Consider the following 27759-nt stretch of genomic DNA (forward strand, 5'->3'; position numbering starts at 1 on the left):
GAAAGATGGATCATTATCAGTGACTAATACCACAGTGTCAGTGCTCTCACAAGCATGAAAATGATATACATCATCGCTAATCCCAGTGGATTTATTGTGTCACATGGTCGGTCTACATTCCTCCATCTCCATCAGGCCAAGGCTGTGGACTCTAACCAATAAAACTAATGTCCTTCAGTCACAGTGAACGGATGAATGAGGAACAGACATGTATAATGGTGGATTAGTAGGCTAAGATACATGAAATATGTGCTGGTATAAAATATTAACCTAATTATGAAGAGTGGTTCTGCACAGCCAACACCAGATGCTTTGATTCTGGCTACTGATCTGCTTGAAACACAAGGCTATGTCACATATAAGTGCTATCCTGCACACTGGCAAAGTGCCCAGAGATAGAAAACCTGTGGTAGAACGGTGGGAGTGTGAGTTTCTCCCTCTCTTTTCTAGCTTTAAATAGTAGTCACAGATATTTCCCTCACTCTTAACTCATTCTCCTACATGTTGAGCAAAACTAGGTCTGTATCCCTAAACAAAAATTTACTTAGATTTGGGGAAGAAGGAAAAAGATCATGTACCAACTGGTCCTTTGGCATTTCAGACATCATTCTGCCTCTCAGCAGAGAGAGAGGTAAGATTTGGCAGATATATGGAGATCCCTGACTACATGAAGGGCCCATTTTTCTTTGTAGTTACTTTGCTGAGTCAAGGAATAAAGATTAACTAAAAGTCTTGAAAACCTCTCATTCAGTATAGTTTTCTAGTTTGCGTATTCTCTTGGACAGAGAACAACTACTTGAGAATTTTTGTATTTAGGGATAAATCATGAGTTGGAAACACCTTACCCCATAGAAAGAATAGAGAATCCAGTTACTCAAAAGTACGTGTTTCATCATGGTTATTCCTTGATGATGTATCACACTGTATATTCAAGGCTGTCTGGTCAAATCCAGTAAAATTTGCATGGTTTTGTAGGCAAAAGCTAGAATGTCCTTTCTAGTATCACCTAAATTAATTAGAGGCTCAGCTGTAGTGATGAAGATTCCTGAAGTGATTTATCTCTTTCCACCTCTTGTTCTAATACTACACTCTGCAGGAAAGGACCACCGCTGCAAATAAAGCAACAGTTTTAGCATTGTAGACTCAAGTGAAAGCAACAGTGACAGTGAGTGCAATACTGGACCATATTCCACAAAGGATCATGCTTTGCTTAGATTTAGCTTCTAACATGATTAAAAATTATTAAACATATTACACTGGCACTTGAATGCATCATCCTTCTTTCTTCCCTGTCCACTTTCCTCTTGAATACTTTCCCCAGTTTCAAATCTTAATTTTCTTGTCTCCTGCAGTATACCCAGAGAGAACTAAGACAGAAGCCTGCATTTTTGTCAGTGGTATTGTGTCAGATGAAGTGGTGCATTTTAGTGAAATGCCTTGGGTTCACCCTTCTGCACGTGACCAGAAGAGAGATTAGACATCTGTTTTGATGATCTACTTGAAAACCAGCTGGGCTTTGTATTTGGGTGAATGTTAACCTTTCTGTCTTTCCTTGATACTTCATTATACTTGCATGGCAATCAATCAAAGGAAGAAAAGGAATTAGAGAGATTTGACCTACATCTCTGAAAAGTAACTGAACTTAAAACCAAGAACCTTCTGATTCTGGCTCAGAGCATTTTTTCCACTAGCTCTCTGCAATCCAATTAAAAAACAAACCAACAAACCAACAAAACCCCACCAAACTAACAGACTAAACTTGAGGACTCTACAGTTTGTTTGAATTAAGCTCGTTGTCTGATTAGAAGCTCTGACTAAGCAATTGTAGGAATGCAGGGTGTATTTAAGTAAGAAAGCTGTTTCTCTTGTTGATTAATTAAGGGAAAGTTTTATGGTTTAACTACTCTGTACTTGTTTTCCTGTGATTTGGAAAAAGAGAAGATCACAGAAGGAATTTTTTCCATATAAAGAACATGCCCACTACTTTATATTTGCATTTTTATTTAACCACCATTTACTCTGCAGCATGCACCACATCAGGAGTTTTAATAATGGCACCATACTTCCTGTGTCTTTACGATGACATATTGGTAAGGTCTGTCAAGACCTGCACTGACTTTTCAAGAAGTGCAACTCTTCTGGTATCTTTGTAATTTTTCTGTACTTTGGATTGATTGTAAGGTGAGTAAAACCTCTGATAAATACTGCTAGTCTGTATCATCCCTATTCACATTTTATTCTCTTTACCTACAGGTTTCTGATGAATCTGGCCACTTTGGTAGACACCTGTTTTTTTCTCTAAAGTTCTGTTAATATTACTGTGTGATGACTTGAATGATTTTTCTTGATATTCCCCAAAGAACAAGTAAAACTTCCTTAAATTTGTTTCTCTTCCACATGCATTTTTTTTCTCCTCTAAATGCTGTTTCTTAGTGCCAGCCATAATGTATAGAAGATGTAACCTCTTTAAAAACACTTATTTTACACAGCTTGTTTGGTGATCTGAATTGCCTAATACTTGCTACTTTTTTTTTTTTGCATTTTCTACTGGTAACACTGGAGATAGGAAGGGACTGCAGGGTTTGTGAGAAGAGCAAGAAATGTGTGCGTGTCTCAGGTGGAAAGGGTGAGGTTGCAACCCAGCTGATTTGTTTTTGACTGATTACTGATACCTACATATGATGATCCAGACAGAAGTCAATGATCACATCCAGCTTTTTTCTCAGGATCCTATCCAGCCAGTGCTCAAGGTGGAATTGTTCTTCGGATTAATCAGGGCAAGAAGGCCATTACTCATCCTGGGACCTATTATGTGCTGTTGTTGGGTAATTCTGAATGAGGAGAGAGATTGCAGGAAGTAAAGGATGTTTTCACTATGAATGCAGCTGGATCTTGCCTTCAAAACTGGAGCTTATTCATATGTGTGACATGGAATGCTATTTCATGCTATTAAAACACCTCAACCCAACTTTCCTCATTTGCTCTTTATGAATCAGAACTAAAATAGTAGCCAATAAAGCAATATGTTAAACATGAAAAGTGCTATTTAATGCTAGAAATGCTGAAAAATCAGTTTCTAGCCACCTCTCAGGCTTGAAATGCAAAATCAATTGACGCTTTTGACCTTAAGCTCCCTGTGATCCAGTAACCCCTCTTTAAAATGTACATAATACCAAATACATCCTCATCATTTTACTGGGGTGAAAGGTTTGGAAAACAAATTGGTATTGGGGAATCCATCACACAGTAGAAATCTGTGAATTACGTTTCTGGTTTTAAAACTGTGTTTGAAGGTATGCCACTAATAATAACTGGAACTACACATAGAAAATAAAGATTAATAAAACAGTTTAAAAGCTTTTCATAAACTATTTCCATCCTTTCCATTCAGCTGAGTACTGAATGAGGAGTTAGGGGACTTGTTAGCTTTTAATGCTTGTGGTCATACTGTTAAAGAGAGTATCATAAGCATGAGAACTAAATTCACATTAGACAAAAGTGATTTCCAATTAATTAACATTGTAAGTTGATAATGCTTTTAACATTACTTTATGGGTATGTACATCAGCATTCACACCTGTACATGCACGTTGACAGGCTCTAGTTACAAACTGTACTCAGCTATTGGCAAATACCTGTTTGGGACTCTGAGGCACTGTTACATGGTTCATGGATACCTTGAGAATATCAAGCTTTAGCCTGACATCAAGATTTTGGGAGGCTTTCTTTCTATTAGTTTTTGGCTTTAATCACATAGTTGGAAGTTGAGTTTCATCTGCCATTGACATGTAATTTACATCAGTTCTGCAAAATTGTTGTCAAATGACCTTGTTAATATGCCAAATCACATATAAAAGAGGGTATTTAAATGAGATCTAAATGTTTAAATAGCTTAAAATCTTAGGTTTAATAACATTCGGAATATTGACTGTGCTACTTGAGTCTTGTAACCTTTCTCAAATGGATCTTAAGATAATTATCTCTAAAACCTGCCTTTTAAAACATTGCATTGTGTCTAGAGATTGATATTTAGCTTTTTCTCTATGTATAGTTTTAAGATTTGGAAAGGGAGTCCTCTAAGGTCCAGATGACATTTAAGCAACTATGTTGAGACTTAGCATTGATATATTTTGGTTGCTTAACCCTTCTTGTCAGCAGTTTTGTATTTTATGCAGACCTTGCTGATGTGACACTGGCATTTATAGTAGAGTGCATTTTTTTTAATAGAACAATTCTTGCCCTAGTTATAACAGTTATGATTATTACCCCAAAACAAATCAGTCAGATGCTGTAATTGAACTTTAGGACACAGTTTCACATGCAGACCTACTCATAACCCTTGTGAAAACTGATGCTGATGTCCATTGAACTGCAGACTTTTTATTATTTGTGCTTCACAATTTAAAAAAGGTAAGAAAATAATTTAATAAATAGATCTGTAAGTCAAAAAGAAATATTTTTTCAGTGGATAAAGCTTGACAGCAGAGGCTTAGGGCTGACTATAAAAGTTAAGGATAAGTTGCTCTGTGATTTTGGCTGTTGAAGGCTACAGGAAAAATTCTCCATGATACGGATTAAAGAAGCTGGGGGTATTTTAAGCTAAAGCAATACTTCTGTCATGCTGTTGCTTATTGCTTCTTTCAGGACTGAAGAGTTTTTATTCTGACTCCATCCTAACTTGCTGTTTCTTAAAGTCTTTTTTTTTCATGGTGGTGTTGGGGAAATAATGACAATTAAACTCAATGGGCATCTGGTACCTGGACACTGGTCTTTCTATTCAAGCTAGTATTCGATTATAAGGCTGGAGTGGCATGTGCTGTCGATATGTCACTGCCATTTAAATAGTGATACATGTCCCTTCTCCATTTCTGTGCAGTAGCAGAAACATTTGATGGCTGTGTCATGCACTGGAACTAATCCAGCATAAAATAAAACAGGAAAAGTAAAATGAAAGTTGCCAATAAATTGGTGATGGACAGAGGGAGAACAAGCTGTTTGTTCAGTGGAAGTGATGGTTTCTATTCATCAACTTCAACTTTTTTCAGAGATCAGAAGCAATGGACTAATAAAATGTTTATTTACATATTAAGCTATTCTAAGATTAATTAACATTTTACTGCCTCTGAAGTTTGGAAAATAATAATCAGTAGATAACGTATAGAACACATTAATTATCTTTTTAAGATTGCTCACTTTTTCAAGCATTTCAAGCATTTGTCCTTTGAATTTTTTAATGATGTTATCTGAAGGTATCTATCAGAGATGCCCTTGCCCCACAGCCCAGTCCCGCCTGGCTCAGAAGTAGGAGGATATGGACAATCTACATGAACTACCATCTGCTCCCTTTTTGCAAAAAAGCAAGAAAGAAGTGTTCAATATTCAAGTAGCAATGCTGTTCATCACATTTGAGATCAATATCTACTTTATATAGGAGAACCTAAACGATGGGTTATGAGAATTACTATCTAGTTTGCATTCTGCTCTCAGAAGCTTTTTCTTGAATGCTCCTCATATCTAATCTGTTTATTTTATAAACATTTCTGGAGGTTCCATCTTCAGGTACTGTCCTTGCCTAGGGAAAAGGGCATAGCAGCCTTTTTCAGCTGGCCACATGTCTTTTTCAGCACCAGAAAGGACCAAATGCCATAGCATCCTCCTTCTAGAGGACTTGACTTTCTGTGAATGCATAGATTGGTGTTACATTCATCAGGCTCAGAAGAAAAACCTACAGTGTATCAAACAGAAGGCTTAACACAGCTCTGTGGTACTTGTATAATAAGTGTCTGGCTGCACAGGCAGGGCTTGTTGCTGCTGCTGTTGCCACTGCCAGCAGGAAGCCCAGGCCAGGCTGAGCAGTACATGCTCAGTTTATGGTAGCTTTTGTCCTCGTCCTGTCCTACTTCCATGCAGTTTTTTATCTTCTGTCTCAAAGATAACAGCAACCTTTATGTTGTCATTTCTTTCCCCGCCTATGCACAGCACAGCAGCCAAACCAAACCCTGCCTGTCCTTGGTTCTGGTTCTGGTGAGCATGGCTACCAGGATTGCAGTGCTGGGGAGGGAGCATGAAGAGGAAAGGTGAATTGTATAAAGGGAGGCTGCTCCATGGGTTGGAGCTGCTACCCACGTGGAGGGGACATGAACATGTGCATGTCTGCAGGCTGCAGGTTCCCACGGGGACAAGAAGAGGAATACTGAAATCTATATCCAGTTCCTGAAGGTACCAATCCCAGGCTGCCCTTTTTTGGGAGGAAAATTTAGAATAACAATAATCTTGTCCTAATTACTGTCACTGATGCTTCAGTGACTTGAAATCTGCCACTGGGTGGGATTCAGATTTCTGAGAGCATGTCAAGTTGTATTCAGGAGCACCTTTAAAGACCCTGTCCTTTTGTTCATGTTGCTCCCACAATTCAGTAGCTGAATACTGTGCTGTATATATGCTGTTGATATGTAACTTTGAAAACAGTAAATTCCTAAATTTACTTGACAGCTAGGCAAACAAGAAAGGATGTAGAGAGTTGAAATATAGAAGAGGTGCCAGGATTACTCATCCTCCTCCCACTCTCTGTTGGTTATATTTTCCTTTCAGAGAAGAAACCAGTGGTAAATTTCTATTTTTAGAATCACAGGTAGAAGACACTAGCAAATATTTTTAAGTTTTAGTGCTCACATGAAGTTTCAAATTAACAATCTTTGAGAGTAAAATCTGTAACTCAGGCAGGGAGCAGCAAAAGTAGAATCTGCCTCAGCTTCAGGTCTATAATGTACTTGATCTGGTAGTATGTCCATTGAATGACCTTTCTTCTGAGGCTAAAAGTATCAATGCCAACATTTTCATGACATGGGCTCTTGCACTTTGAGAACTGTGCTAGAACAATTTATTCACCTTATCTGATGTTCAGAATAGTCAAATAGACTGGTTTTGGTTGCTTTTTGTGGTTACTGCTTCTCTCAATCACTCAATCCTTCAGCAGCCACAATGACCTTTTTCCTATGGACTAAGAACTAATTTTGGTGACACATTAGTGTATTTATTATCCACAATATTCAAGCAAAATGTACAGTACTGACAGATGGTCATGTTTGTGAGATTATCTATTTCCAAGTTACCAAACCACGTTAAGTATTTGATGTTCCCTCTGTATGATTCTCAAGTGCATGAGGTACGTACTTCGTGCATGCGTAAATGAAGGAGGGTTGGCTGCAGTAGTCAAACAATTCCACCTGTGCTTGTTTTCAATGGACATTGTGTATGTGTGTGGGGGGGGCGGGGGGGGGGGGAAATTCTGTTTTCACCTGAATTAAGCAAATACTTAGGAAAAAAAAAATAAAATTCTATCAAACCCTGAATTTTGAAACAGAGCTTTTGGTTTCCCTTTACCAAGGGCTGCTTTTATTCTCATTTTCTACATCCTGTGTTTTATACAAGCCAAATTTACAAGTGGTGTCCCACCTGCCCAGTCAACTCTAGAAATTCCTGGTGTGAGATCCTGTACAATCACATGAACAAAACCCACTACTGCTACCAAGGACTTGTATTCGAAGATAAAAACAAGCCTGCAAGTGTGACAAACTATATGAGGGAATGCATGGACAGCTGTAGTAAAAACATAGTGTTACAAGCTGTGCTTGATAGCTCTGAATCATTTAAACGTATAAGGTTTGCTTGTGTGTCTGACCTTGTTGTGATTAATGCTCAGGTCTGGAACTACAAATAATATTCCCCTCTGCTCTGCAGGAGGTTTCTTCAAGTTTCAATTTTGGAGGGCATGTGCTAACCAATGCATAATTTCTAAGGGGGTGTTGCTTGATTTAGTGACTTAGACATACTTTTGGTATTGAGGTCCATCTGCTATTCAGCGAGCACAGGAAAAGAGGCAGGAAGCCAAATGTCATGTATTAAAGACCTTGTCTCACTTTGGATGACAACTCTGGAATGCAGCGTTTGGTACATTTCTTGCATCAGTAAAAGGATAAAAGGAGAACAGTGTGATCTTTCAATAGCTCATATTGCATCCTGACTTTAGGGAGGACAAACAATTGCTGAGCAGGTCAATGTGTTAACAGCCTCGCTTTTTTTTTGGTGGTTTTTTTTTTGTTCTTTTTTTTTTTTTGTCAAGTGGTTTATTTCAAAATGCTAAGGGAAACACTGAAAGCTACAAATTAGGCTTATTGTTTAACAAGTACCTGAATCAGTTTACGAGTCCTTGGACATGATGTATACCTGTGTAGGTTCATAATTAAATACAGATTAAATTTTTCTAGAAGTAAACCTAATTCATTTGAATTTATACTTTCCTCTATAATTTATGTTCTAGATGCCATATATTTTGTAATAATGAGTCCTTATAGCTACAGATGGAGTAAGCAAGGATGTGTTTGAAAAGTATAATACTGAGTTTACCTTTCTTCACAGGAACCTAGCTCTTCTCACAATGTGCAATCCACACTAAATGTGTTATGTTCCCAGCTAAACATATTAAAACCCCCACCACCCCCAAAGAAAAGCAATCCTCCCTTACCCCAGACCAACAGCCTGCAATAACAGATGTCTTTCTAAGTAAAATTTTACTTACTGTTTAGCCATAGCCAGAAACAGTGACCCTACATTGCTCAGGGGTGGGCTTCTCCTGAAGGAAAACTGTTACCTCATTAGCAAGCAAGGTGCAGATCTGTTTTCTATGTCCTATGAGCCCATACACATGCAGTACACCTTTTATGCTTTATGATCTGTCCTTAAAAGTTCATCAAAGGCAATTCAAATGGTGGGAAAAATTAGAGAAGATAATGGACTGCAATTTTCTAACCTCAGTTGCATCCTGCTGGATATTTCACAGCTAGAAGGTTGGCACTATTATGATCTATTGCAAACGGATAGTTTTTTAGAGAACTACCTTAGTACATTTTCATTCCAAAACACATTTTGTTTCATCATTAAGGGCAAGTTCATTATTAATTTATCCAGATTGCTGCAGCAATAAGATGGGGCAACTATCCAAAGCTTTAGGTAGCAGCATAGTATTTTTGAAATACTGTAAATCTAAGGAAATACTGTTTACTAATGGCAGACAAAACTGTTAAGGTCTTAAAGACATCTCTGCCACTTTAATCTCAATTTATTTGTGCTATTCCAAATACTGTCTAAAAGATATTTTAAACTACAATTCCTCTACAAATGGCTAAATTAAAAAAAAAAACACCACCAAATAAAAATCCAACAGTTCTATAATAATTTTTATAGTGTTTTTTTCAACTAATGCATTCTAGCTGTCCAAGCATTTTAGGGTAAGAGCTGAGACTTCACTAAAAGGCTATACTTTATCTGGCTTTGACTTCTGTGCTAAACTTCCATGAAGGCTTACATATTTCTACAACTAAATTCAACTTAAACAATATAATGGCTGACCATAAACATTTATTAATTTTTCACTTTTATATTCCACATAAAGTATTTTTAATCAGTAATTTCATGTTGCTCTCTCCCTTTCTTTCAGTTCTTCTTAATTTAACCTTATTGTGATAGGCTGACCTCAGCTGGCTGTCAGATGCCAACCCAGCTGCTCTCTCACTGTCCCTCCTCAACAGGACAAGGGGTGAAAATGGGATGGGAAATCTTCTGGCTTGAGTTAAAGACAGGGAGACCACTCACCAGTTATTACCATGGGTAAAACAGACTTGATTTGGGGAAAACAAACGTAATTTCTTCTGAATTAAAGGTGATTGGATAGTGAGAAACAAAACAAAAAAAACCAAAAAACACTTTTCACCCCATCTTTCCCCCCCAGAGGGATGAATGGGGGGTGCGGTCAGTCCATACCAGCTCCTCTCTGCTGCACCTTCATACTTTTCCCTGCTCTGGTGTGGGTCCTTCCCACAGGCTGCATCCTTCAGGATAAACCTGCTCCAGCCTGGGCTCTCGATGAGACACAGTTCCTTCAGGGAGCATCCACCTACTCCAGTGTGAGGTCCTCTGCAGGCTGCACTGTGGTATCTGCTCCTGTCTGGAGCACCTCCTTCCCCTCCTTCTCTCACCTTGATGCTCAAAGGGTTGTTTTGTATACTTTTTTTCCTCACTGCTCACATACCAGGCAGTGTTTTGCACTTTCTCAAGTACGTTTTGGCAGAAGTGCCCCCAGCTTGGCTGATGTACTCAGCTGTACCCAGAGGCAGGTCTGTTGTGCCTGTGTTTAGCATGGGACAGTCCCTGGTCTCTTCTCACAGAAACCACCCCTGCAGCCCTCCTATGAACAAAACCTTGACACCGACAAGTATATATACACATATACATGATTTAAAGTAAACACCACTTTACTGTGGTGTTTTTTACATATATTGCATGGAATGAGACTGATCTTTTTCTACTTTTCTGCCCTTACCTTGCCAGTTTTCAAACTGTGAAAACTCTGTGCCAAAGTCTGACTAACTGTGGCTATTTTTTGGTAACTGCCCATATACTGTCTGTCCCAATGCAGATATAAAATTATTCCTTCTCCATTCTGTTAACATGGTGTGTCAAACAGGTATTCTATTTATTTCAGAAATGAGGGAATGAGTGGAGAACAGAGGATCAAGCAGCTGCTGGCCCTGTAGCCACTCGCAATCACTGACACCTTTCTCTGACACTCTTTTGGGTCAGAAATGGCACTGGCAATCCTCATCTCAGCTGGACATAGCAACGTGTAGTTAAATGAATTTGGCATCTACTCCTCGCAGAAATGCAGAGGAGGTGTTACCTTTGTGTAGGGTGGTACCTCATGTACTGGGTAAATTTGTGATGACAATAACGTGCGTAGGAGAATGCTGAAGGGAAAATGGAAAAGGCACTCTCGTGTTGTATGAGGTGAGTGGAAGGTGGGAGCAGTAGGGTGGCTTTCTGCACATCTAAGGGACCCTGGATCTGGTGCCAGCTCCTGTTGTTCCAGAGAGTGGAGCACCCTGGAAACAGACCATAATTAAAATCTTTACTTCTCATCCCCCAAAATAGCAGGAGCTCCAAGATATCACGAGATCCATTCTTAACTAATATTTAAAATAATTTTCATCTCTTTTTAATTTTTTTTAAGCACTGCTGACATTTACTCAATTTTCCCCTGTTGTATACCAGTATAGATTTCCATCCCCTACGCTCCCTTTCTTAAACTGACAGGTTGATAAGAGACTCTGAGCATTTTTACCTACTTATAAATAGCTTTTTGCACCCTTTCCCCTTTCTTTTAGATTTGCAAAGATTTTATTTGGATTTTGTGCTTTTGGGAAGTATCAAATTGGAAATAAATGGCAAAAGATCTCTTTGTATAATTGCCCAATCTTATTATAATTGTAAAATGCACAATAAGTGCAAGTTATTTAAAACCCTTGCTAGGTAGGAGAATATAAAATGTGAAGTCATAATCTGAAATTAAATTAAAAAATATGTAAGATCTAGTGAAATGTTGTTTTGTGTGTTTTATGTGACATGGATTTCCATTGGGGAAAACCAGACTGCCCTTTACCCCCCTAGTGCTTATAGTACATTCGATTCCACACTATGGTTGTGTTATCTCTCAGTCTCCTTTGTTTGTTACTTCCCACAGTAATAGTATAACACAGCATTGTCATTAAAATAAAACTCCTTATAAGAAAGAAAAATACTGAAGTTCATCATGTCTGAACTGTGTTGAAATCAGTGGGAATATCAAGAAATAAATTTAGCTTCGGTGATATGTGGAAGCATTAATTATCAGGAAACCAAGAGAAAACATGTCTTTATCGCTGATTTTTTTTCCTATGTTTTACAAATGAACACAGAGTCCTTTTTGAAATCAGTATTCCAAAATAACAGATTCATATCTATTATGGATGAGTCAATAATGGAAATGAATTGGCAATGAATTATGCTTCAATGCTGTTTCGCCATAGTCTTTTAACCTAAATGAAAAATACTTGCAATCAGAAAGCCTGTTCTTCATTTTAACGTGGTTTAATCAAAAAAGTAAATTGTAGTGAAATGCTTAGAGTGAGATAGTCATATTTGGGTGATCACATGTAATTCATTTGCATTCTGTAGTAACATGGTTATGCTCCTTCAGTGCTAATCTTAGGTTTTATTTTGTGTGTGACTATGGAAAAATAAAACTCAACCAAAAACCACTGCCATTTATTTGCTGAATGTTTCCATTACTATTAACAGTAATTAATCATTTGGTGTCTTTAGATGTCACTATGAATGTGCATTTGACAAGTCTTTTGTTTAACTACAACCATGGTATAAAACCTACAATCCATCTACTGCTTCAGCTATTGTTGGACTTTCTAGTTAGACCCCTCAAAATAGTTACTTTCATATTCCAATTTCTCTGTAATTCTGCTGGTAAACTTATTGGTTAACACACAGGCTTGGCCTGCAAAATACGAGTGTACGTTGCTTGTGATAGAATATTTCTTGAATCCATCCCCTAAAAGGGAACACTTTCACCATCAGGTAAGGTCAAGAATGTTACATGTCTTAGTATCACATGAGATGTGCTTCAAACAATTATGTTTGCTTAAATTTTCCCAAAACATTTTTTACTAAAATGATGTTTTGTTGAAAACAAAACATATATACGTTCTTGGTTGATGTGGTCTAGTGTGATGTGTCCCTGCCCACGGCAGGCGGGTGATCTTCAGGTCCTTTCCAACCCTAACTATTCCATAATTCTATGATATGTATAAAATTTTTTTTGGCAGATTTGCTTTTTTAACATCACTAAGGCCAAAATATTTCATTTAACCTTTTCCAGAATGAAATATCTTAGTTAGTTATTTTTTCTTCAAGAACAACTTGTTGTTAATTATTTTGATTCATCGATAGTTTCAAAATGCTTTAGTAACCTTTGAGAAGTCTGAATCACAATGAAAATTTACTGTTTATTTGTTTTCTAAAAGTGTAATGTCAGATTTAAGCACTGTATTAATCTCATTCTTGTTTTTTAATAACATGTTCTTCATTCTGTTTTTGTTCTGAGCAGGGAGTAAACATCCCACAGACCAACATTTGTCAAACAGATAATTGGATTCCTAGGTAGTGTGTGTCTCTTGGTAAAATCCACTTTTATGAAGATAACTGACTTACAAGAAGTACTAATTGAAGAATTCCTCCTGCAAGGGTGTAGATAGTATCTACAAAGGGAAAGAAGTCTGATCTCTATGGAAAGCACTTGTGCATACCACTTCATAGTTGAACAGGACAAAGTAAAAGTGTGAGCTGGTGGGAGTAAGTGGATATTTAAGACCAGGAAAAATACTGTCCCAAGTATACAGAGTAATTTCTTAACAAGAAATTCCATGCACAGAAACATTTCAGTGAGCAACGTCCTTTGTCCTTCCCTATGTTTTATGTGGAACTGAGCACTTGTTTGCTGAATGCCATTTGTTTGCTAAATGCTGTGGACAATTTAGTAGCATGTTTGAGAGTTGAAAATAATTAAGATGCCCATTCCTGACATCATGGAAGTCTTAAAGTGAGACTTCCAAGTTGTTATAATCAGACCACAATGTTTCTGCATACTCCTCATACTCATTGTCATCTTTTGTTTCAATGTGCTACACAAGCATCTACACCTCGAGTTCATTGAAAGGATCCAGCTTCCTTTTTCTCATAGCTAATTTAAGTGTAAGTTAAGACTTAGCACCTGGCAGGACTAATACATGCTAAATTTGCAGGTTTTGATGCAGATGACAAATACTGATATGGAGTGGGGTAAGTCTGTGTGGTCCTTTCACTGTATGTTGAGATTGAGCCCTATGGGATTTGGTTAATTCTGAGGTGAGATACTGAATAAGAGAGATTAAAATCTTCTGGAAGATTTTGGTTGCAAAGTTATTTTAAGCATAAAAGTTATTTTTTCTTTTTTCTGTAGGAAAAGTGCATAATAGCTAATTAGACCCTTAGGGATCAATTTTCAAAACAGTGTGCAGCAAGTGTGAGCACAAACCTTATTTGTTAATGGGGTTTGTGAACATGCCTCCTGTGATTTTTCAAAATTTAGAACAACAAAACAACCACTTTCTTGGAGAAACACATTTAAATATAGAAGATACGATACCTTTTTCTTCAGGGTATTCAATAGGTGACATACATTAAGATCACAGAGTGTTTCTGTGGTCATTATGTTTTACTTTCTCAAACCAGTAAATATAACAAAATAATAAAACATTCTCTGCTGCCCTGTAGAAGCCAATCCCAGAGTCCTCATACAGCTCCTTTTTGTTTAAAGGAGGAGAAACAACAAAAGACTAACCCCTAATTTTGGTGATTAAAAATATTAAAAAAACCCCAAACATTATTAAACATTTCATTGTAAACATTGTGCAAGGTATTTACAGTGAAATAATGAGCATATAGAAAAAAACACAGCAATGGATTTTTTTAATGGACTTAAAATGGATTTCAATCTGGAGAGGAACTCTTCATCAGGGACTGAAGTGACAAGACAAGGGATAATAGGTTTAAAATAAAACAGGGGAAGTTGAGATTAGATATAAGGAAGAAGTTCTTTACTGTGAGAGTGGTGAGGCACTGGAACAGGGTGCCCAGAAAGGTGGTAAATGCTCCATCCCTGGCAGTGTTCAAGGCCAAGTTGAACAGAGCCTTGGGTGACATGGTCTAATGTGATTCATCCCTGCCTATGGCAGGGGGTTGGAACTAGGTTATCTTAAGGTTCTTTCCAACCCTAACTATTCTATGATTCTAATATTTGATCTAATTTTCCATTTAATGTGTTGGATGAAGGTTCCTCATTATTGCACAAGAAAATGCATAAATGCATGTTATTTTTCAATAATGTTAAATGGGGGGAAAAATGATCTCTGAAGTATGGGAATATTAAAGTATGTTCACAGAAGTGATTATAATTATTTACAGTAATGCTGAAGGTCATGACAACAATAAAGGTTGTAGAGGCAGGTGGATGGAATTTGAGACAGGGCAAAGCTGATTTAGGGGACATACAGCTGTAAACTAAATGTATGGCATATATTTGTTTGGGTATCCTGTGGGCCTGTTCAGCTCTCTGTTCTGGTAAGTGGAGATGCCTCATTTCTGGCCAGGTCAGAATGTAAGAAGACAAGCACTTTCATATTTCAGTATGCCTTAAAAGTTAAAATGATGATCTGAATTCATGTGACTGGATATTGCGAATACATGTGTGTGGAAAAGGAATGTTGTTTATGTTGTATATATGTGTATCAGTTATGCACTGTATATATATAAATACTTCATCTTTGTTCTGAAAGGTGTGGAAATTGACAAGGTAAAAAGAAGGAAAGTAGAATATTACATTTAAAATACTTAGGTATGTATCATGGCTGAAAAACAGCCCATGCACTGAAGTTCTTACAATTAAATAGGAAAAGGAAAGGATGTGAGAATTTGTTTGTATTCTACTCATAGAAAACAAACAAATGTAATTTGAACTTAGACTTCAGCAGGTCAATGAAGTTTTGCCACTGATGTTAGTGGAATCAAGATTTTGCCCTGAATTACTTTCCCATGGATGCAAAGAAAACTGTAACCAAGAAAATAACAATAAAATATTAAATAATAATAACAAATAATAAAGTAATATTAAATCATAAAATCATAGAATGGTTTGGGTTGGAAGGGACCTTAAAGATCCAGTTCCAACTCCCCTGCCATGGGCAGGGACACCTTCCACTAGAGCAGGTTGCTCAAAGCCCTGTTAAATCTGGCCTTGAACACTGCTAGGGATGGGGCAGCCACAGCTTTTCTCTCGATCTGTGCCAGCACCTCAGCACCCTCATAGCGAAGATTTTCTTCCTAAATAATTAATAATAAAATAATCTTAATGAATAATAATTTTTAAAAAGAAAGTCTTCTAAACACCAAGCTAGTGTCTTAGCCAAGTAAGTTCTTTAGTCAGTTTGAGAGCTATTTGCTGATTATAAGACAATCTAAAGAAATCAGCTGCTTCTGTGTTTTTCCAACTACAAACACATCATTGTGAAGTTCACAAATAATGAACAATCACACAATTCCAACCTGCCCTTATTAATAAAAGATTTGATTTCAAATATAGCTTCCATAAATTACAATTTCAGTTCTGAGCAGAAAAAAGATTTGTTGTCTTAAATATTTCATTGCTCAAGTGGCATCTATTATCTAAAAAACATTAGATTTTGCAGAGAATAGAAAAGGTATTTAAAAACATGTGAACACAGATAATCACTATAAATTGGTGATTTTATTTCCAAGTGCTACTGGACAGTAGCTTAAAGTGGCAAGTTTCATTACATTAGAATATAGATTTGACAGAAGTATGCAATTTTTTCCTCCAGTGCCCATTTAATGGAATACTACAATAGTCTCAGAATATTTATATTGTGGTACATGATTGGAAAGTGGAGTATGTGTATTTGCTGCAGTTGTATTGTCTTTTTTACTAAATATTGAAATTCTGGCTTTCGGAATGACAGTTTAAAATATTTTGTTATATAAATATTTACATTTGCTATAACATCAAAAAAGTGCTAACAGAAAAGATTAACAGTAAATAACATTAAGTGCTTCATTTAAAGTCTCCTTTCAAACACAAACTTGTATCTCACAAATCCCCTATATTTCCAACAAAGATTAGCTATGATGTCAGTTGTGATATAGACACCATAAAGTCATGAAGTTGGGTTGTACTCCAGTTTAAGGAAGATTCTATAACAAGAAATGATTACTCGAGCTCTAAAATTGCCTGGTATCTGAATAAATACATTTATTTTTAGCTTGGTTTTGTACTCTGATAAGATCTATATATAATCTTATGAATAATTTTCTGTTAGTTCTTTTCTGCTTTGACTCATTGAATGCAAGCTCAGAAAGACAATCCCCTCTCTCAGGTATCACATGCAATTGTTGAACTTTGTTGAACTATCGAGGATTATGAAAGCAGTCTATGTGGAATAGCTATTCAATAATCTGTCTTCTCTGCAGACATTGCCATTTCAAGATGGGAGTAATATTTTTTCTACTCTAACTATCAATTTAGTAACTGTATTAAGTTTAGCTACTAGCTGCTACACTCCTTCAAGAATCAGAGTTCCGAGAGGGTGATTGCTTCAGAAAAGGTATTGCAATTTACTTTGTTTACATATCTTTATTTGGAGGAGTTGCACCATAAAGACAAGCACTGAAAGAAGATAGTCTTTCCCTCCCTGTCTGTTCTTCTCTTAGGCAGGGAGACACACCAAAATTTTACTCTTTTCATGTAATTCAGTATAGCTTACAAATGTATACTTCTTGGCCACCTGGGCACAAGCTGGCTCATGTTAAACTGACTGTTGACCAATACCCTCAGGTTCTTTTCCACTGGCAGCTTTCCAGGCCACTTCCCCAAGCCTGTACTGTTGCATGGGGTGTTTGTGACACAAGTGCAGGACCTGGCACTTTGCCTTCTTGAACCTTATACAGTTGGTCACAGCCAACTGATCCAGTCTGTCCAGATCCCTCTGCAGGGCCTTCCTATCCTCCAGCAGGTCATCACTCCTGCAAAAGCTGGTGTCATCTGCAAACTTTCTGAGGTTGCAGTCAATCCCTTCAGCCAGGTTTGATAAAGATATTAAACAACACTGGTCCTAATGCTGAGCCCTGGAGAACACCACTTGTGACCAGCTGCCAACCAGATTTAATTGCATTCACCACCACTCTGTGATTCACACATCCAGACAGTTTTAAATGCAGTGAAGTGTACACTGTCCAAGCTACGAACAGCCCATTTCTCCAGGAGAATGCTGTGGAAAACGGTGTTAAAGGCTTTAGGAAAGTCTAGGTAGACAACATGAACATCATTTCTCTCATACACTAAACAGATTTCCTTGTTGGTCTCACTCTGGATGTAACATGTAAGACAATCTCTGTATTTCCCTGTCTGTATCTGACTACCCCGAAGAATATCTTTCCCGGATCATTATTATTTTCCTTCCTCATTATTACAAACATCATTCTTCCCCTCCTCCCTTGAGTCACTGTTACGTTACTTCTCACCCTCTGAAAATTAGCTGTCAAATCAACTACCCTGCTAACTTATTGAGTCCTTCCACCAATAAGCTCTTTTTCCCTGCTTGTGTTCCCTTGTGTCCATACTAGTTCTCTAACATTCATCTCTGATCTGTTGGTTTGCTTTCTATCTTGCCTAAGGTGCCCATATCACCTCTTCTCCCTTTCCCGCAATTTTTTAAGGTTTGTCTACCTGAACTTGTATGCCAAAGGACTCTTTGGTGAAACTCATCTTTTCCTGTCACCTTTGTCACCTGCTGGAGTTATGCTGGTTTTGTTCTGTGCTTCTTAAGATCTAATTGGTTAGCATTTTAAAATGTAACCAGGCTTTCAAAGACTGTTGCTAGCCTCAAAGAATTTCTCACACGACCTGTATATTCTAAAGGGTTTGTAATTTGCTAAAGTGACAATCAAGCTTCCTGTGCCTCTTTGAAGCACTCTTTATGATGATTCTTGAAGTTTCTACTTTGTCTTACAAACATAAGTGCATCAGGAAATGCTGATAAGTGCACTCAGTTACTTGCCTAAAGGTACCAAGTGTGTAAATGCTGTGTCTGTGTGTGACAAGAACATCTGCACTGACAGGCTTACTGGACTGGTTTTACCACTGAAATCCCAGTATTTCACCATGGAGGAAGTGTATCAAGATTAGCATTAAGACATAACAAATGCTAGTCAGGACCATGAGTATTGACATGCTGAACAGCTGAAATTCAGATTCAAATTTACCCTCTTAATCAGATTATCTTATCATACAGACACTGGAAATTTGGCCTAATGTTTATTTATTACTAATGTTTGGGAGAAATGGGACGCTGAAGCATTAATTTGTGGTGTATTGTAATGACTGTAGCCCCTTGGTGCTGAAGTGTATTGATAATTTTGCCCTTTTAAGATGACACCTTTGATCAATTAATAATCTAGCTAAGATATTACTCCATAAATTACAGTCATATTTGAATGAAACCCAGTAATTACCATAGATGAAAACTGCTTTTTTGTCTAGTGACTGCAGATATCCAGTTTATAGAAATAGTACTAATGCATTTCACCCATTTGAGAGTTCTATGGTACATGCAAACAGCAATAAAGTCAAGCAAATATGAATAAAAAAAGCAAAAATTAGATTAAAAATCTCCCCGTGTCAGCTCCTTAAATTCATTGGACAGCTGATTGTGGATCTTAAATCTCAATCTTCATTCTGCAAATGGAGTTGCCAGCAACAGAATTATTATCTAGTTGATAAACTGGAGAGTGTGTTTGGAAATAAAACTTGATGTTTTATATCCTTTAAAGTAGAGATAATTTAAAGACTTGAATGCAAAAGGAGCTGTATCCCTTAGAATTGTTTTAATTCTCCTTATGCAACAAGTGTATTATTTTTCCCTCAGTATGTCTGCTATAGAATGTACATCTCAAAGATATAGATAAGCTGTGCGTCCAGTGAAGCATGGTGAGAATGGTTACGTTTGACACTGAAATACTGTGTAGATCTGGAAGTGTATTTCACCATTAGAGAATGGTATACATAAAGAAAAGGAAGAGTGGAGGAGAGATGAAGGAAATTACTATCTGCTCTTACAGGGAAATAAACTTCTAAAAATAATCCCCTTTCAAATTTTCTTTTAAAGCATCTACAAGGAAGAAAATGCATCTGTTACATTTGTCCCATCAGCAGCTGTCTAAAGGTATAGTTTGCACAGAAGCTATGTAAAACGTGAGGTAGATCACTTGAGTCATTGCCCTTACAAAGTTTACACTGTCTCCTAAGAAATCATGAGGATGTTTTAAATTACAGTGATGCCTGCACCACTTTGACATTTTTCTTTTTCTGACAGATCTCTCTGTAAAATCCTGTGTATGTGTCATTATGTACATGGTATGGTAGGTTTTGTTTGATGGTTTTAGCACAGTGGTTTAAAAACTTGCTATCCTTAAGAATTTCTATAAATCAGTCAGTAATGATGCAAGGTAAAATTTGGGCCATTCAAGTTTATTTTGGTACTGATCCTGCCCTTGCACATGTCAGCTTCTGTCAGTATATCCCAAGGCACAGGGCTCTGGTAGAATCAGAGTAAAAAGACTTGAAGAAAGTTTTCTTCACAAAAGATGCCCTCTCATGCCTCAGTTATTTGATTTGGAGTTGGCGAGTCTACTCCTCAGATTATTTTTGCCTCCTGGAAGCAGCCTTAAGGGAAATACAGCTAAAGCACAAAGATTCTTTCCAGATGAAGTTCCTTCTTCAGAAGTGCAATCTTTAAGTAAAAGTGAAAGTGATGTGAGGTTGCATGACTTGGGCCAAATGTGCATGAATCAAAACTGAGGCCATTCTGGTTGATGTTTAAAGCAAGTTTTGGTGTACAAGGGTCGGTTCATTTTCCCAAAGTTAATCTCCAAGAAGGCAAATTGCTCTCAATCCAGTAAAGCAGCTGCCATATTGGTTGCCAGAGGGATGGGAAGTTTCAACAGACATTTTAAACTGTGGATTGCTCTAACTCCATGTAGAAGTTTGAGCTGTAAAATAGTGAAATGACAAAAATGGCATAAAGTCCTGACATCTTCACCTTGAAGGATGCAGATAATTGAGTTGGACTGAGTTGCTGGAAGCTTATCATCTCCATGCATTTTACAGCAAAATTAATGCACAGCCAGAAATCCTTGCATCCTTACAAAACCATGCTCTTTATAATATAAGGAATTTAAGCATTTCATAAGAAGCTTTCAAGCAGGATATAACTTGTAATGCAAGAAACATTCTAACAGCTAGGATGTCATACAATGCTTTACAGATATACGTTTAGATATGCTTATATGTGCATGTATTCAAAGATAAAAAATGCAACTTAGTATGAGGTGTAGACTATTACAAAAGATTTTAGGAAGTCTCTGTCTGACTTTAAGCTCCCAGAACAGAAGCAACAGTATGCAATGTGTGCCTAAGGAGTTTTTCACCCCACAGGCAGACCCCCAAGCACCACAGCAGTACCAGTGTATTACTTTCTGATGTGGTTCACAACCGGCCACTGATCCCAAATAATAAGAGAGGGAGACAACAAACAGAGTTTTAATCTCATTTAACCCAATATGATTTTTATATTTTACATATAAATTATTTTATAACATAAATTATTTTATAACATAGGAAAGACAGAGAAACTGATTAGGTGTTCCTGGATTTAATTTTTAGAAGTCATTTAAAACAAATATTTGTACTACTACTGGATAAAATGAGTATGAGATCAGACTCAGATCTTGTAACCATCTACCTTTGTAGAAGCTACTCCTTAGATATGAGTAGCTGAAAAGTTCTTTGCTTTGTTGCAGGGAAAATGGAAGTACAATTACGAGAATACTGTATTTGCTACTGTAGTGGGGCAATTATTCTGTAGCTCAGGTCTTGGAAAGTACAGTTAGCTAAGTCTCCCTTTTCTCACATTTGAATCTGGAAGACGTTGAACGCCTTCAGACTGCGTAGGGGATAAAAAGCAATGATGGTTTGAAGCTATGTCATGCTAAGTAAACACCCACATGATGGTATGTATGAGAAATATCCTACACAGAGTTCTGGAAACCTTGAGAAGATTTTAGCAGCTCCTGCAGCTGTGTATATGAAAAGATCTAAACTAGGAAAACTGCCACAGGTTGTATCTACAGAGCAGTACAGCAATATTGTGAAGAGCTACCTGACCTAACTTTAAACCATACAACTCAGTAGAGGTAATAGTTTAGGCCAGAGCAGCATGAATTTTAACATGGAGTACCTTTACCGTGGTTTTTAAGGCAGAGGCACATATTGCTACTCCATGAAAAAAAGCAGTATTTAAAATAATTTATCAAAGCTAGTTCAGACATAATCAAGTGACACAGCAGAAATAAGGACACTTCCATCAACCCCTAGGGGAGGGTCTGAAAGAAATATATTGACTTGTAGACATCTTATGAAAAGCTCCATATATTTTAGTGGGATTGCTTTAAAAAGCTTCTAGCTTAAACCAGATCAGAATGCACCTCTTTTTGGCAGAGATACGTTCAACAGAAAAACAGATACAAAAAAATTCACAGCAGTGATTGAAGGTGGGATGTTGTTACTGAGGAAAAAGTGTATCTGGGAAAGCTACAAACTAGGAAGCTGTTTTTATAATGCCTATACTTGAAAAATCATTCCTAAAAACTTAATATCTTGCAATATTTTTACTAGTGTTCACTATGTGAGAAAAATCCTCTATGGAGGAATTTCATCTGATTTGCAATCCATATCAGGATATAATATCTTTTCCAATACGTTTAGTGATGCATTCATCAAGGATTTAGGTGCTGAGATTTTTGTGCAACCTACATAACTGTGAAAAAATGTTTTCAGACATACACAGCATAATGCATGTGGGGGAAAGGGTATGGGAAAAAGCATGAGCTGCCATTTGTTGCAACAACAAAATTCCACTTAAGTAGTTATAGAAATTCTGTGATTTGAAAAAATATGGTAAAGAAAAAGCATTGTCACATACTGATTTAATATCTGATATGCAGCTTTCAATGCCAGATCATCCTTTGGTTTTCCTATAAAAGAAAAATGTAGACATGATTAACTATATGCATGGTATCACCATTAATATAAGAGTAAGTTAAGTGGTTCTGGATCAGGAAATGAGATTATCATGAACTCAATATGATTTCATTGAGGTAAAATATATTTAAACTTGATAACTATTCATAAGAAGAATAGGTACCATGTTAGTATTCTGTTTCCCTGGAGGTGAAAGAGCCTTGACATGGCTGTTTCTCTCATTAAAAAGCTGACACGACTTTGTCCTATAGGTAGGTTTTGCTGGCTTCACTAGAAAATTTGAAGCTATTTGACACGTGTGTTCTTCTACTTCTAATGAATGAACATGACTGTTATTGTGTATCTATATATAAAATTGAATCTCTCCATGGCTCTGTTGAAGTTTGCTAAACTGTGTTTAAAACAAATTTAAATCAGAACTATTTGGCATAGGACTTTATAATTCAAGTTGCCTATCAACTTAATGTCAAGATACTTCATCAGTTAGGAAAAGGGAGCAGCTACAGGATAATCACACATATTGGACCAAATCGAAATACACTATAATTGTACCAAGTCCCGTTTATTGAACAGGTTCTAAATTGTCTGATGAAGATGTTGTAAATTTGATTCTATGTAGACTTGGCAGTTAAAAATATTTCTAATTAATTCAATTTCACTTCTCTTTCCAATGAAATAAGACCTATATTGACCCAAAAACCTAAGGTATTTGAATATTTAGCAGATTTGCACATACACCTATGGACAGCTATTACTGTATCTAAAATTAATTAATTTGGAGTGGTGCTCAGTGAGAGATGTATGTTACGGTTTAAAAATAATTGTCAGAACATATTATGTTAAGTCATACCTATGCACAAAATTCAACCTTAGAACAGATGTAAAAAGTCAATACTAGTGTAAAGTAATTTTCTTGCCAATTTATAGTTCTGTGCTCCCATAGATGACCTTTCCAGGTCTCAGAGCAATTTCTTGGGAGGATGCTGTTTGGAATACACAACATGAAAAATGCTTTCTAGATGATCATCTACTCTAAAAAGATGAGCAGACAAACAAGGAAAAAGATTTCCAAGCATTTTGACAGAACATTTGAAGACAAGTTATAATTAGAACGGTCTGACCCTCCCCAAATTGTGAATACTTTCCAAGTCTGCAATTTCTATCAGGTCTTCTGTTGTCAGCTTTTGTTAGAATTCTCCAGTAATATTAATCATCTATCAAAATCCCAAGAGCATGATAAAGGAGGCAGTTTTGGCAGCTAAGATATGGGCTTGCAGGCTTTTCCAGTGGCTGTTCTTTGCACCCCGTATTCTGCGCCCCCAGGCTGCCTGCCCTTGCTGTCTGCCTGGTAGGGGATTCCCAAGGAAATTTACAAAGCTGGCAACAGGGAGAAAGGATAGAGGCATTTGTTAGATGCTGTCAAATCTGTCTGTGTTTCCACTAGCTATCTTCAAATATAGATGCAAGACTGGGTGAATTTTGTCTCCAAAGCTTTGGGCTGAAAGCCTGAACTGAGCATAGACTGAAATTTTAATGCCACAAATACACAGTGCAAGGAACACTGCATGTTTGCAGTTTATATAATTATGTAACCAAGTCTTCAAGAAAGAACTATAATCTTACTAATTCCTATAAGCTTAATGTTTATAGCTGAGGTTTAAGGTACAACAGAATTTGGAGGTGACAAACAATTAGGGTTTGTTTGGAGGAGAGAGAATGCAAAACAATTTTTCTTAAGGTTGTTTAAGGACTGTTACTTTATTTTTGGTTTCTCCTCTTCATTTACCTGCCTCTTCCGTGCTAACGTTATCTAGCACTTCTGCAGAAAACCAATCTCCAAGCACTAAATTCTGACCTTCTCACCTCCTCCTCTTCCTCATCTGTCTTCTGTTTCCATAATTTTTCCGCATTTTTGCTTAATTATAAAGACATTTTTCTATTTCGTTCTACTTTTACTAGTAATGCTTATGACAATATGTTCTGAGCAGAGTTCATGAATAGCACAAATGTCTTTCTCTTGTGTATAGCTAAATGCTCAATACAGTTCTTGGAAATAATTTTTCTCATCATTATGAATGTTTACTGGGTGAAGCCTGAGTCCAGTCAAATCACTGGCCTTCCAGCAGACATCAAAATGATGTAGTAATCTTCAGTGACAAAAGGACACAGGAAGGATTTTTGGTTTTCCTTTTTATGTTTTTGCATTCCTTTCAGTGCTTACCTAAATGCAGCAGAAAGCTGAATCATCTTTTGTTCCCTTCAAGTGATTACACTATAGGATCACATTGCCTTTTATAATATGAAACTTCTCCTGTTAGGAGAGATACAATCTATCCTTTAGGGAAGATAGAAGATAAATGTGTTATGTAGAAGTTTAAATTGCAGGTCATACTTAGACCTAGTCCGTAACAGAACTATTCATTTTACATACTCTGCTTACAACCAATTGCTCCGGTGAGTGTTTTTTGGTTGATTGGTTCACTGGTTGATTTTTGGGTTTTTTTTTTTTTTTGTTCATTTGTGCTTTTGATTTGGTTTTCAATCCAAGGGGTCCTGGCATATGAATTTCCAAATAAGTATTATCCAGAAATTTCCAAGTCATTTACTAATCAATACCTAAATACTGTGTGAGCATCTTTCTAAACTTTTGTAAGACATGAAATCTGTTTTATTGTAGGTCAACAAACAGCTTTCCTGTTTAAGATTATATTTTCAGAAATATTTCTCCTTCCAGGATGTTCCTTTTTCAGTGGTACAATTCTATTTTCAGCATCTATATTTTCTCACTTTGTTCTAATGTGGAGGCAGAGATGTTGGAACGTCCATTTATTAACACAGACTTTCAGAATCATAAGAAACCCCATTTTAAATCATCAAAGCTCCTTCTGAGTAGAACTAATCAAGCTCTATTCCATGGAAAGCACCAACATCTTAAAAATGTTTGTTCTGGTCCCTCATAAAATAAAGAGAATTCATGATATCTCAGTCAGAAGGAAAATTCTGAAGAGCTTAAGTACCCCTATCATATGCACTGACATGAAATAGGATATTCAAGTTCTCCAAATCACTCTGGGACACACAGAATTCTGGGGTTTCCAAAAACCAGAAGAGTCCCTTATTGCTGAGTAGGGAAGTTAGAAATATTGAAACTTAGGTTTCAAGAAATCTTTTGTACTTAACTGTTTCATCATTTTGATTATGTGTTCTAAACTGTGTTGCCAAATAAAATAAAATAAAATATAAAATAAAATACAAAAGACAGTTTCAGTTTGTAATTAATACTGAATATAGTATTTGCAAGGCCACTGTACTTAGGAAGTTAATTTGTAACCTTTTGACACAGTTGAGCATGTTGCCTCCTAATGCTAGCAAACAACACCAGCTACATGGAAAACATCTATCCAGGCAAATCTTTGTTGTCAAGAGAAAGATTCATACACCTAAAATTGTAAGTTGGAAACTGATGGCTAATTAATTCAGTATTTTCATGGCACCAACTAGATTTCTTTTTTTCTTTTTTTTTTTATTTTATTATAAGAGTTTTAGGACGTCTGCATGTATTCCAAGAGAAGTGAAAATTTTGTGCAGTAGAACATAGACCAAAATGACATTTAAATCCACGGCTCTGCTTCCACTGCATCTATGTCAAACTTCAAACAAGTCTGAATAAGAAAATCAATTAAAGCAAGTTAGAACACAGTAATTTAGAAGCTAATCCCACAATTTTTATATTTTTAAAATAAAACTTACCCTTTTGATGTCTTTCCAAACCAGGCCTCAGAGGCCTAGACGAAGAATCATGTTCTCATCATTAACATTCATTAGGCATCAGTTATTAAAAAACCTAGCTTGCTAATAATACCTGGCAATTGACTGTACTGGTATAAAATCTTGCATTTATGAAGTTTCAGTGTAGCAGACTCAGATTCCGTGATTAGCATATTCCCACAGCATCCTTACAGCAATTTATAGAGGAATAGTATCAATTATTTTTTTTACAGCAGCCTTATATCTCATTTTTCTCAGTAAGAAATGACAGAGCTAGATCCTGAAAGATGCTTAGGTCACTACTGGTTTCATTAGATACTGAGAGGGCTCCACTGCTCACAAGATGGAATACATTTACCCTATCTTCAAATTATGGGGTTCCTATCTTCCAGTATTCTGAATATAATCCATAAAGTAAAAAAATCTTACTGGATTACAAAGTGAATTTGCAGGAGATTCCTAGGCAAAATGAATTATCATGGAATTTCTACTAGACATGTTATCTCATAGATGGTGAAGGACAAGTAACACGACCCATGGTATCTTCTGACACCAATTTCTGCTGTTGTTTCAATGTTTAATATATTGGCACAGCACAAGTACTAAAGAATCCCTCTTTTTTTCCTCATGTAGCATAACCATCATGCACAGAACAGTCAATCCAGCTGCACACTGTGCCTGACAAAGTTGATGCTGTTGCATGTTTAGTGTACCTGTTCTAGTCTCCAAGTTTCTGTCTCAATGTTTCATGGTAGGCCTGAGCACTTACATAAGGAAAGAGACTTTCTAGAGAACTGCCCATGTTTAAAGCCATTCTTCTGTATAAAACTGTGGGAACCATATGCCTGAAGGACACTCGAGACCTGATTCAGCTCCAAGTCAGCAAAGCGACTTCTTGTACTTCTTGTGACTTGAGCAGGAGTAGAGAAAAGTATCTCCAGATGATGTATTATATAATAGCACTTTCAGCTAATCTAATTTGTCTTCCTGCATATATAAACTGGGCATGTATAGACTGTGTCCTTTTCAGCAGTGAAATGGGTGATGTGATGCACTCAGGAGCTTGGATTTGGGAGCATAGCAAAAAAGATATTGGGAACAACTTATTAGAGTATTTGCCATTAATAGGGTTCTTTGGCTGTGAAGTGGCAATTTTGATTATTTTGAAATCTGCATGTAAATATGAGTCTGTAACTCATGTAACATTTGAAATGTGGAAAAGAAATATAATTTCTAAAAATGCAGGAATGTATATGAAAAATATATCTATTTTGAGGAATGTTTTCAGCATAACAAGTCTATTGGAATCTTTCAACCATAGCATGTTATCCATTTCATAATCATATCTGGTTATACCAACTTCTTGTATAATAGCAACTATGATTTTTCAAATTATTGAC

The sequence above is a fragment of the Melopsittacus undulatus genome, chromosome 2 (genome assembly GCF_012275295.1).
Source record: "Melopsittacus undulatus isolate bMelUnd1 chromosome 2, bMelUnd1.mat.Z, whole genome shotgun sequence".
NCBI lineage: Eukaryota > Metazoa > Chordata > Aves > Psittaciformes > Psittaculidae > Melopsittacus > Melopsittacus undulatus.